Source organism: Epinephelus moara, chromosome 9 (genome assembly GCF_006386435.1).
Source record: "Epinephelus moara isolate mb chromosome 9, YSFRI_EMoa_1.0, whole genome shotgun sequence".
In the NCBI taxonomy this organism is placed as follows: Eukaryota; Metazoa; Chordata; class Actinopteri; order Perciformes; family Serranidae; genus Epinephelus; species Epinephelus moara.
Window position 1 is genome coordinate 4,067,808 of NC_065514.1, and position 9,049 is coordinate 4,076,856.

Below are 9,049 nucleotides of genomic sequence, written 5' to 3' on the forward strand. Positions count from 1 at the left end.
CTGAAAATCCCAGTAAATACTCAGACCAGCCCGTCTGGCACCAACAACCATGCCACGTTCAAAGTCACTTCAATCACCTTTCTTCATCATTCTGATGCTCCGTTTGACCTTCAGCTGATTTAAAAAGGTGTACCTAATAAAATGGCCATCGAGTGTGTGTGTGTGTGTGTGTGTGTGTATATATATATATATATATATATATATATATATATGTACCCTTCATACTCTGGGAGGACAATCTGGGACAGGCAGTGTATCTTTAATTAATCTGAGCTGGCAGTGGACGCTGGACTCTTACGTATGTCGGATGGATGGTAAATTTTGTTTGGAATGAAAATCGGGTTGATGATAATTTAAATGTCTTATGATTTCATATTGTGTGGACTTTAATATTATGACACTTTGCAGATGCCAGGTTTTGTTCTCCATACCACACGGCTAAATGATCGTCATTATCCGGGGGTTTTGTTTCTGGTCTGTTTTCTTGTGGACGTTGTTTTGGGGGTTTTCTGTTTGTGTTCCTTGTTTCATGTTTAATCTGCTTCCTGTTTTATTTTGTAGATTCTCTCCTCATGTGTCATGTCTGGTTTTACTCCCTGTTTTGTGTGTTTTCCCGCCTGTTTTCTGTCACACCTGTCTCGTTAGTCCCTCCCTGTTCCCAGAGTCTTCCCCTCACACCTGTCCTGTATTAGTCTTGTTTGCTCCACCCTCATGTTCCCCTCCACACCCTTGTTGTCAGCCAATCACCATTTTCCTCCTCCAGCTGCATCTCATTCTTGTGATTAGTTTACTGTGTATATACACCTGTGTGTTTCACCTTGTTCCTCGTCAGTTTGTCCTGTCATGAATCATTTCAGGAAGGAGCTCAGTGCAGAGCCGCAGGCAGGTTGAAGGGTTAACACAAAGTGAGCTTTAATAAAGAAACAGCACATCCAGAACAGGCAGGTAACTGAAAGGCCTAAAGAAAGATGAACCCAAACCAAACAGAAAACCATCGAGGATAATACGATGACCTCAGGGAAGAAATCCAAACAGAACACAGGACACGAGACAGGAAACAGAGCAGGGAACGCCACCAAGAACACAGGGATGAACACAGATGAACTGACCAGGAACAAAAGGAAAACACACAGGTAAATACACACAGGAAACTAATGTCAAGAGCAAGACACAGCTGGAGGAGGACACGGGGGAGGGTGGAGCAAACAAGACTCACACAGAACAGGTGTGACAGAAAACAGGCGGTAAAACACACAAAGACAGGAAGTAAAACCAGACATGACACATGAGGAGAGAATCTACAAAATACAACAGGAAGCAGATTAAACATGAAATAAGGAAGAAAACAGAAAAACCCCAAAACAACGTCCACAAGAAAACAGACCAGAACAAAAACCAGGTCTTTGTTTATCTTCACACTGCGTCCTCTGCGATGGTTTAGGCTACTATAAAAATGAAGGTTATCTTCGTCTGTGTTCCTGTTCTGACACCCGGCACAATAAGACATTTTTATTTGGGATATCTGAAGTGTTTCTCACAGGTTTTTGCTGTTTTTCTGCCACCAGTCTGTGCGCACAGCTGCTGTGACGTAACAGTGTCATTCACTACAACCGGTCTGTAATGACTCGATAAGAGATGAACTCTGAGTTACTGCGAGGCAAAAGAAGACGTGCAGCACAACATCAAACTGCAACAACAGATCTGCCTCAGTTATAAAGGCTCACTGTGTCTCTGGTTCTTTTCTGAAGACGTCCTGCAGCTGACTGGACGGCAGCGAGACTCCACGTCTGGAGCAAGTCCCAGAGAGTGTGACGAGGGAAAGGAGTCTGTGTGAGCTGAAGATGCTCCTGTAATTTAACATGACGAGTATGTAAAGATAAGATGAGGTTTTTCCCACCAGCTGTTGGAGGCCCTGACAACAGGGCTGCAGGAGGAGGAGGAGGAGGAGGAGGAGGAGGGAGGCAGCTCTGACAGTGCAGCAGCAGACAATCTGACACTGTACACAACATCACAGGGAGGAATCAGCCCAATGCTGCACGGGGATCTGCTGGGATCTCGCTGCGGGTGACTCACTCTGCATACATTAGCATGAGTCTGATTTATAAAAAGAATAAACGGCGAGACATTTAAACGCCACGAAAACAAAGACGAAGCTCCAGGATTTGTTTTCAGAAGAATCTGACGGGAGCTCAGCTGCAGTGACGCAGAGACACGACACATTTTCTGTCTCCGCATGTGGTCCAACGGTAAAATGGGAAACACTGCTGACTCCCACCCCACATTCATCCCCCGTTCCCTTGGTTACCTGCGATGGTACACACAGTTGCTAATTGTGAAATACACACACACACACACACACACACACACACACACAGAGGATGAGTGAAAAGGCATTTCAGCAGGCTGGCATGAAATATGGTGGACTTAGACACACACACACACACACACTCACACACACCACAAGAGGAGTCATTACTCGTGTATGTTTCATATGTATCATATCTCTAAAGTGACGTCAGTCCTCCCCCCCCCATAAAGAAACAACAACAACAAACAAAACCACGTCTCTTGGTGCAGCAGTCAGAGTTCTGCACATTAATTACAATAATACAAAAGAAACAACCTGCTAAGATGAAAAGTATGTGTTACTTTGCTGTCAGTAACATGTTATACATGTGTTCTAATAATCATATAAATCAAAAATCAATAAAAAAAAAATAGAATTATCAATAAACCTGTTTAGAAGAATAGAGAATAAAATAATACTACTACTTTTGAGCCTGGTCTCATGCTGATGTCATCGAAAACTGGTGACTTGCTGCGACAGAAACGTCTCTTTAATGTTTAACGCCGGGCACAGTTATAGTGTAACAGCGCCTGGCGGCATCAGGGGGAACCGTGGCGGGACAAGGACGATAATTAAGGCAGGGAAAGTCCAAGTGGGGCAGACCGACTTTCACTCGATAGAGAGGTGTTCACTTCCTGTAACACTGTAAAGCCAAACCCTGTTCTTTTTCCCCAAACCCAACCACGTGTGTGTGTTGGCTAAACGTAACCACGTGTGTGTGTCGGCTAAACGTAACCACGTGTGTGTGTCGGCTAAACGTAACTACGTGTGCGTGTGTGTTAGCTAAACGTAACCACGTGTGTGTGTCGGCTAAACATAACCACGTGTGTGTCGGCTAAACGTAACCACGTGTGTCTGTTGGCTAAACGTAATCACGTGTGTGTGTCGGCTAAACGTAACTACGTGTGTGTGTGTGTTGGCTAAACGTAGCCACGTGTATGTTGGCTAAACGTAACCACGTGTGTGTGTTGGCTAAACGTAACCACGTGTGTGTGTTGGCTAAACGTAACCACGTGTGTGTTGGCTAAACGTAACCACGTGTAAATCTTTGTGATCAAAATTTATTAAAAGATTGGGTCAGCACTGAACAGTATGGCCGTGGCGTAACAGAGTTCTGATGTCTCGCCATGAAACACAAAATTCCTATAACTTTGGATTACAGGCTGCAATGTGCAGAAAACATTTTTCATTAGAGCCCCCACCTGAACACATCTGCATGACAATGAGGAGCTCACAGCGCCACCTAGTTATAATTGTGTTGTCTGAAACTAAGCAGTGAAACCATTTAAACTGATTTACTGACATTCAGCCAGTATCATCAGACTCTTCTACCAGGATGAAAAATGTTTCAGCCTGATAAGTTATGACTCTGTTTCCTCTGAGTAGCCGGCTGCAGATTTATCGCAGGATTACGTTTTTTCAGAACAGCTGGTGACATTAATGTTGGATGAGAGATTGTCCATCGACTACAGGGACACGAGCAGTTGGCTTTGAGAGGCATTGGGATTCCAGATGATGCAGGGTGGACCAGTAACAGTCACTAACTGTTGGAAACTGTTGCAGGTTGCTGTTTTATGTTTGCAAACCAGGAGGCTACTCGCTGTCAGTGATGTGCCATTTGATCACCTCATGGTTGTCATGTTATATTCAACTAGTCTGACAGACTTCCTGTTGACCTGCAGCCAAGAACTTTCACCACCACTCGCTCCATGTTCAGCGATAAGATGAATCAATACAATCTACAGTATTTACACTCACATTAAGCCTCCATTAGTTCCAAGTGTGTTACAAACACACCCACCAGGATGTAAATACAATGACTTGTAATGAGCCTCACTGAGTGTTTCAGAGTTAAGAGCTGTTAGCTGAAGCTTTCATGTGCCACACTCGACTGTAGAGCACTCTGAGTGAATGCACACAATGGACACTGTGTGTCCTTAATCTCAAGTTTCAAAGGCAGTAAAAATCCCTTCTGCCTATGACAGACGCAGGTCCTAAACTCATGGCTGCGTCCCATCTTACCTCAGACCTCTTGTCTTATCCTCACAAATCTTAACTAACTGTAAAATTCTTCAGTCGGCACTCGTCCTGTCAGGCCTGTGTCTTCGATTAGCATCCCAGCACGCTGCTGCCAGCTGGCTTTCTGTCATATACAAAGGAAGACAGATGCGATATGAACCCATTAATACATGGTCTGGGAAATTTATCGCACAATACTGGCAAGAATTATGACAAGGTTTTGGTAAAATCGCAACCTCTTTTCATGGCACTAACCCAGCAGGATAGAACAGTTCGTGTGACATTCTTGGAATTTGTACCGAATGATGCAACGTCCTTAACGTGAAGTTCCAGAGGTTAGGTTCAGGGAAAAAAACATGGTGTGGATGAACCTTAGAATGGCAAAAGTCTGGGTATTTTGTGACCCATCCATCTCCCCAACTGCCTCCTTACAAGACTGCTTGGGTCTTTCAGAATACATGGGATATGTGCACTGCTTTGTTTGTAGGAAAACATACCAAAATAATTGAGAGCAGCCTGCCCTCCACCTCCCTATGAGGAGGTCACCTTATATACTACATCACTTTGGAAACATTGATTACCCAAATGAACCATTTTATTCTGGTGACTGTGTTAGGCCCCGATCCCACAGAACCATCACCTGCTTACCCTGTATTTATTGTGTGTATCCTGCAGTGATCAGTGTGTAGCTGCTGCCATGTTGAGGCAGAGGGTGCTGTCTGTAGCTCTGGTTGAGGGTGAGAGGCTGTCAGCAGATAAACAGAGATCTGTGTGGGTACATGAGACCCTAAAAAAGAGGCTGGATCATGGGGAGTACCACCAGTTGGTCCAGGAGCTTCTCCTCCATCATGGACGTTTACAGTACTGCACTTATCTGCTGTTTTCTATTGAGATGGTGCTAACTGTGCTTTGTAAAGTCGTATAGCTCTGGGTATCCAGCAACCACTACCACCAGTTTCTCCTCCATTGTTTACCAACTGTAAACTTGTTGCCGTGACCACCACAGAAGCCCCGCCTCTCAGATCATCCCATTGGACGATGGGAAAGAGAGGGGCACTTTTCCGCTCTGAGTTGAAATTTTTTCAACTCGAGTTCAGAGCGCGCCGACAAACACCAGAACGCCAAAAAGCTCCACTCTAATTGAGATTTATTACAAAAAGTTTTATTCTCATTAAAAACTTTTACAAACTTAGAAATCTCTGAGTATGGACGGTTCTGTAATAGTTAAATTACCTTCCTCAGGTAAGACAGAACTTTTTCTTGAATGTAATTCAGACACTTTTCTGTAAATTTCCCAAATGTCATCCTAAACTGAGATTCTAGACTTGAGACAGTTTCTGTAATGAGGCCCCTGGAGTCTGAACCCTCAGTTTGGGATGACATTTAGGATTTAAGATTAGAGAGGAGGTGTGAGATAAGATCGGACACAGCCGTGAGTTTAGAACCTGCCTCTGTGACAGGAAGAAGGGATTTTGCATTTATCTTTGAACATTAAATTAAGACACACAGTTGGGATATTTGTCTGTGATGAGGCTCCAGCTTGTGGTCCCCTGATCAGCTTCACAGTATATATACGGACCTGTCGCTGCTCATCCTCTGTCCAAGTCCAGCTTTTGACTTCAGACACCTGCAGCAGGGTAACGTTACTGCCACTGTTCCCGCCCACCTGCTCACCTGCAGCTCATTCCCTCATCAGCCTCTCAGTTTATTTACCAGCCCACATCCTTTGTTTCTCTTAGTTCATCAGGGAAAAGTGGTTTTCTGTCGTCGGTTTTGAGCCTGTTAGCTGTCTACCTTCATCCAATGTTCAGACGGATGTTCTGGAAATTTTTACTTGCTGAATATGTGTAAAGGAAAAAATCCCTCTTTTCTAGTAGTGTGTGTAATGATATAAAGTATCTTGAACTCCTCAGAATAATTCTCCTCTCTTGTCAAATGTGTTGATTTACTCCCAAAATCCTCGACTTCTCACAACAGACGAGACGTCTGGGGGATCAGCAGAAGGAAACCTGGGTTCATACAGCAGGACTGGTTTATCTGAGAGGATGTTTCCTCCCTGCTCACATCTTTTTTTCCCCACAGTGCTGCTGGATTTTCAGATTTGATGTGTGTCATTGTGCCGGAGCTCATCTCCAGGATCATGTCAGTACTCTGCTAAATAATGACAGCAGGGTCTGATTAATTCCTGTCTCTTCACCTGCTGATTTCCTGCTCTCAGATAGTCACCTCATCATCGTCCTCCGGAGTCTGTTGCCCCTGAGTCATCTCTCAGGGATGCTGATATTTATCTGATAACACATTCATAATTCATGAGGCTGTTTTCCATCAAATACATTTAAGATTTTATTAAAGTCAGGAGCCTTAATCTGGACCTTCTGTTCTCCTGGTTTGTGTCTCAGTAACTAATGGGAACAATCATTTTTAAAAGTGGTTAAGACACACCCTTTACTGTTAGTAGACAGGATGGTGTTTGTTGGTGGGCGGGGCTTAGCTGGAGGCAAAACAGTTCTCCACAGACGTTAGCTAGCGCTAGCTAACAAGTTGTGTTGTCTTGTTTTAGACGATGGAGGAAGATGATGTGAGCGGTGCGTTCAGAAACACTCATTGTGAGTGTGGGAGCGCACTCTGACACAAACTGGAGCGTCAGACTGAATTTACCAACGCACCATGTCAGGTCACTCACTCTCCGGGACCGCCAGTGTTACTTGAATAAGTAAACACTGACCAACGGGACCAGACTGGCCGACCCGTATGCTCTCACTCAGTGGATGGATGATGTCACAGGAAGCCAATCTTACAAAGGAGGACCACACTTGTTTGTTTTGCTATGGAAGCTAACGTTAGCTAATGTGCTAAAAAGTTAGCGTTCCAGAGAAATCCAATATTCCTCTTAATCCCTCCCCAGTTTCTGATGAGGTGGACATGATAACCCTTAATACACATAACCTTATTCATCCCTACAACAGGAAATACTTTTTCCCTAACCTGATATGAAGTGTGCGCTGCACATGTGAGCATTTTTGATGATGGCCTCCGTCCAGTCCTTTGGTCTTATCACATTTAACCATAGTTGTCTTTGTTTTTGTTGACGGGCAGTTGCGGCTGGTTTTGAGCCATGACTCCTTCTATTCTGGCTCCCAATAACACAACAAGACAAACACATTTTAACACTCCTATGGAGTCTACAGCCCTGTGGGGGAGAGGCAGCTGCACCTCCAGGTGGTAAAGCTAGATGACCGTTGCTTCCCTCAGAGATCCCTGCCCGTCCAGCAGAATCTGTGTCAGAATCAAGTCATAGATGATCAGTGCTGCCGATTTCTAAGATAGGATGTATCCATATTCTTAAAATGAATGTTCTCTCCCTAAATTCCTTTACCTTTTTCAGTCCCCTGACTCATGTCCTTGCAAAAATGAAATCCCTCTGAAAGACAAAGGCCTAAAACTCCCAAACCTCTGATGGTATGACTGGGCAGCCTTCTGCTGCCTCCTGCTGGTTCTCAGACTCTGATGTCCTGGATGAGCTTTGAAAGATTTAATACATCTCCTCTTTATTAATGATAATAATTATTTGTGTGGCACTAAACAAGGTTAGAAAGTGCAAAGAAATAAGACAACAACACAATGCAAAGGAAACAAACACATTAGTACAAATCAGGCATGAGAAGGGAAAGGGAAAACAAGCCTGATCTCCAGAGCCTCAGGGCCTCCATGGCAAAAGCCTGGTCACCTTTGGTTACCGGCCTTGATCCAGGGACGACTAGTGAGGGTAGACTCAAAGATCGCAGGTCACGACTTGGAGCGTAGGTAGTCAGAGGCTCAGCTATATAACTCTGCGCTAAACCATGAGGAGCTTTAAACGTTATCTCAAGAATCTTAGAATTAATTCAGAAGTCACCTGGCAGCCAATAGAAGGAGGCGATGATCAGGGTGACATGTGACCTAAGATTTGTCCCAATTAAAATACGAGCTGATGATTTACCAAGGCGAGCAAACGGAGCGTTACACTAGTCGAGGCGTGAGAGTACAAAAGCATGAATAAGCTTTTCTGGGTCAGAAAAAAACAGCTGATTTGATTTTGATAATAATTCTTGTACTTCCTCTGTCACTCAGCTAAATTAAGTCTTTCCCTGCCACAGTATTATTTTTGTTTCCAACCACCGCCAGCATTTTTGTTCATCTTTCCAGACCCACAGAGTAATTTGTTCTATGTACTATGTACAGTATGAACATGAAACCAAAGAACAGACCTTCTGTTTAGAATATTCTTTCTTCGTCCATTTCTTTTTATCAACACTTGAATTTCATTTAAAAAAAACAAAAAAACATTTCTGGCAAAAAGCTGAAAAATGCATTTTTATCAAAGAGTCATTTTCAAGTTTAAAAGCAGTTTCATATTTACATCTTTTTGTTTTGTGTCACTTCCTTACGTCAGTCTGAACTGTATAAATAATAATAATAATATTGTCTTTGAGGTGCAGCAGCAGAACACGTCGTCACGTTCAGTGATCGCACAGTGTTCTGTTTCTGTCTCCTCCGTGGTCAATTTGTTCGTGTGTCACTGTCACCATCATGGAGATCCTGTCTCGTCCCAACAAACTTGTTTGTTTCATCGTCCAATCAGATTCACAATGTTGATCAAAACAGGAAGTGTCAGAGTCTGAGTCCATCAGCGTCTCCACAGCT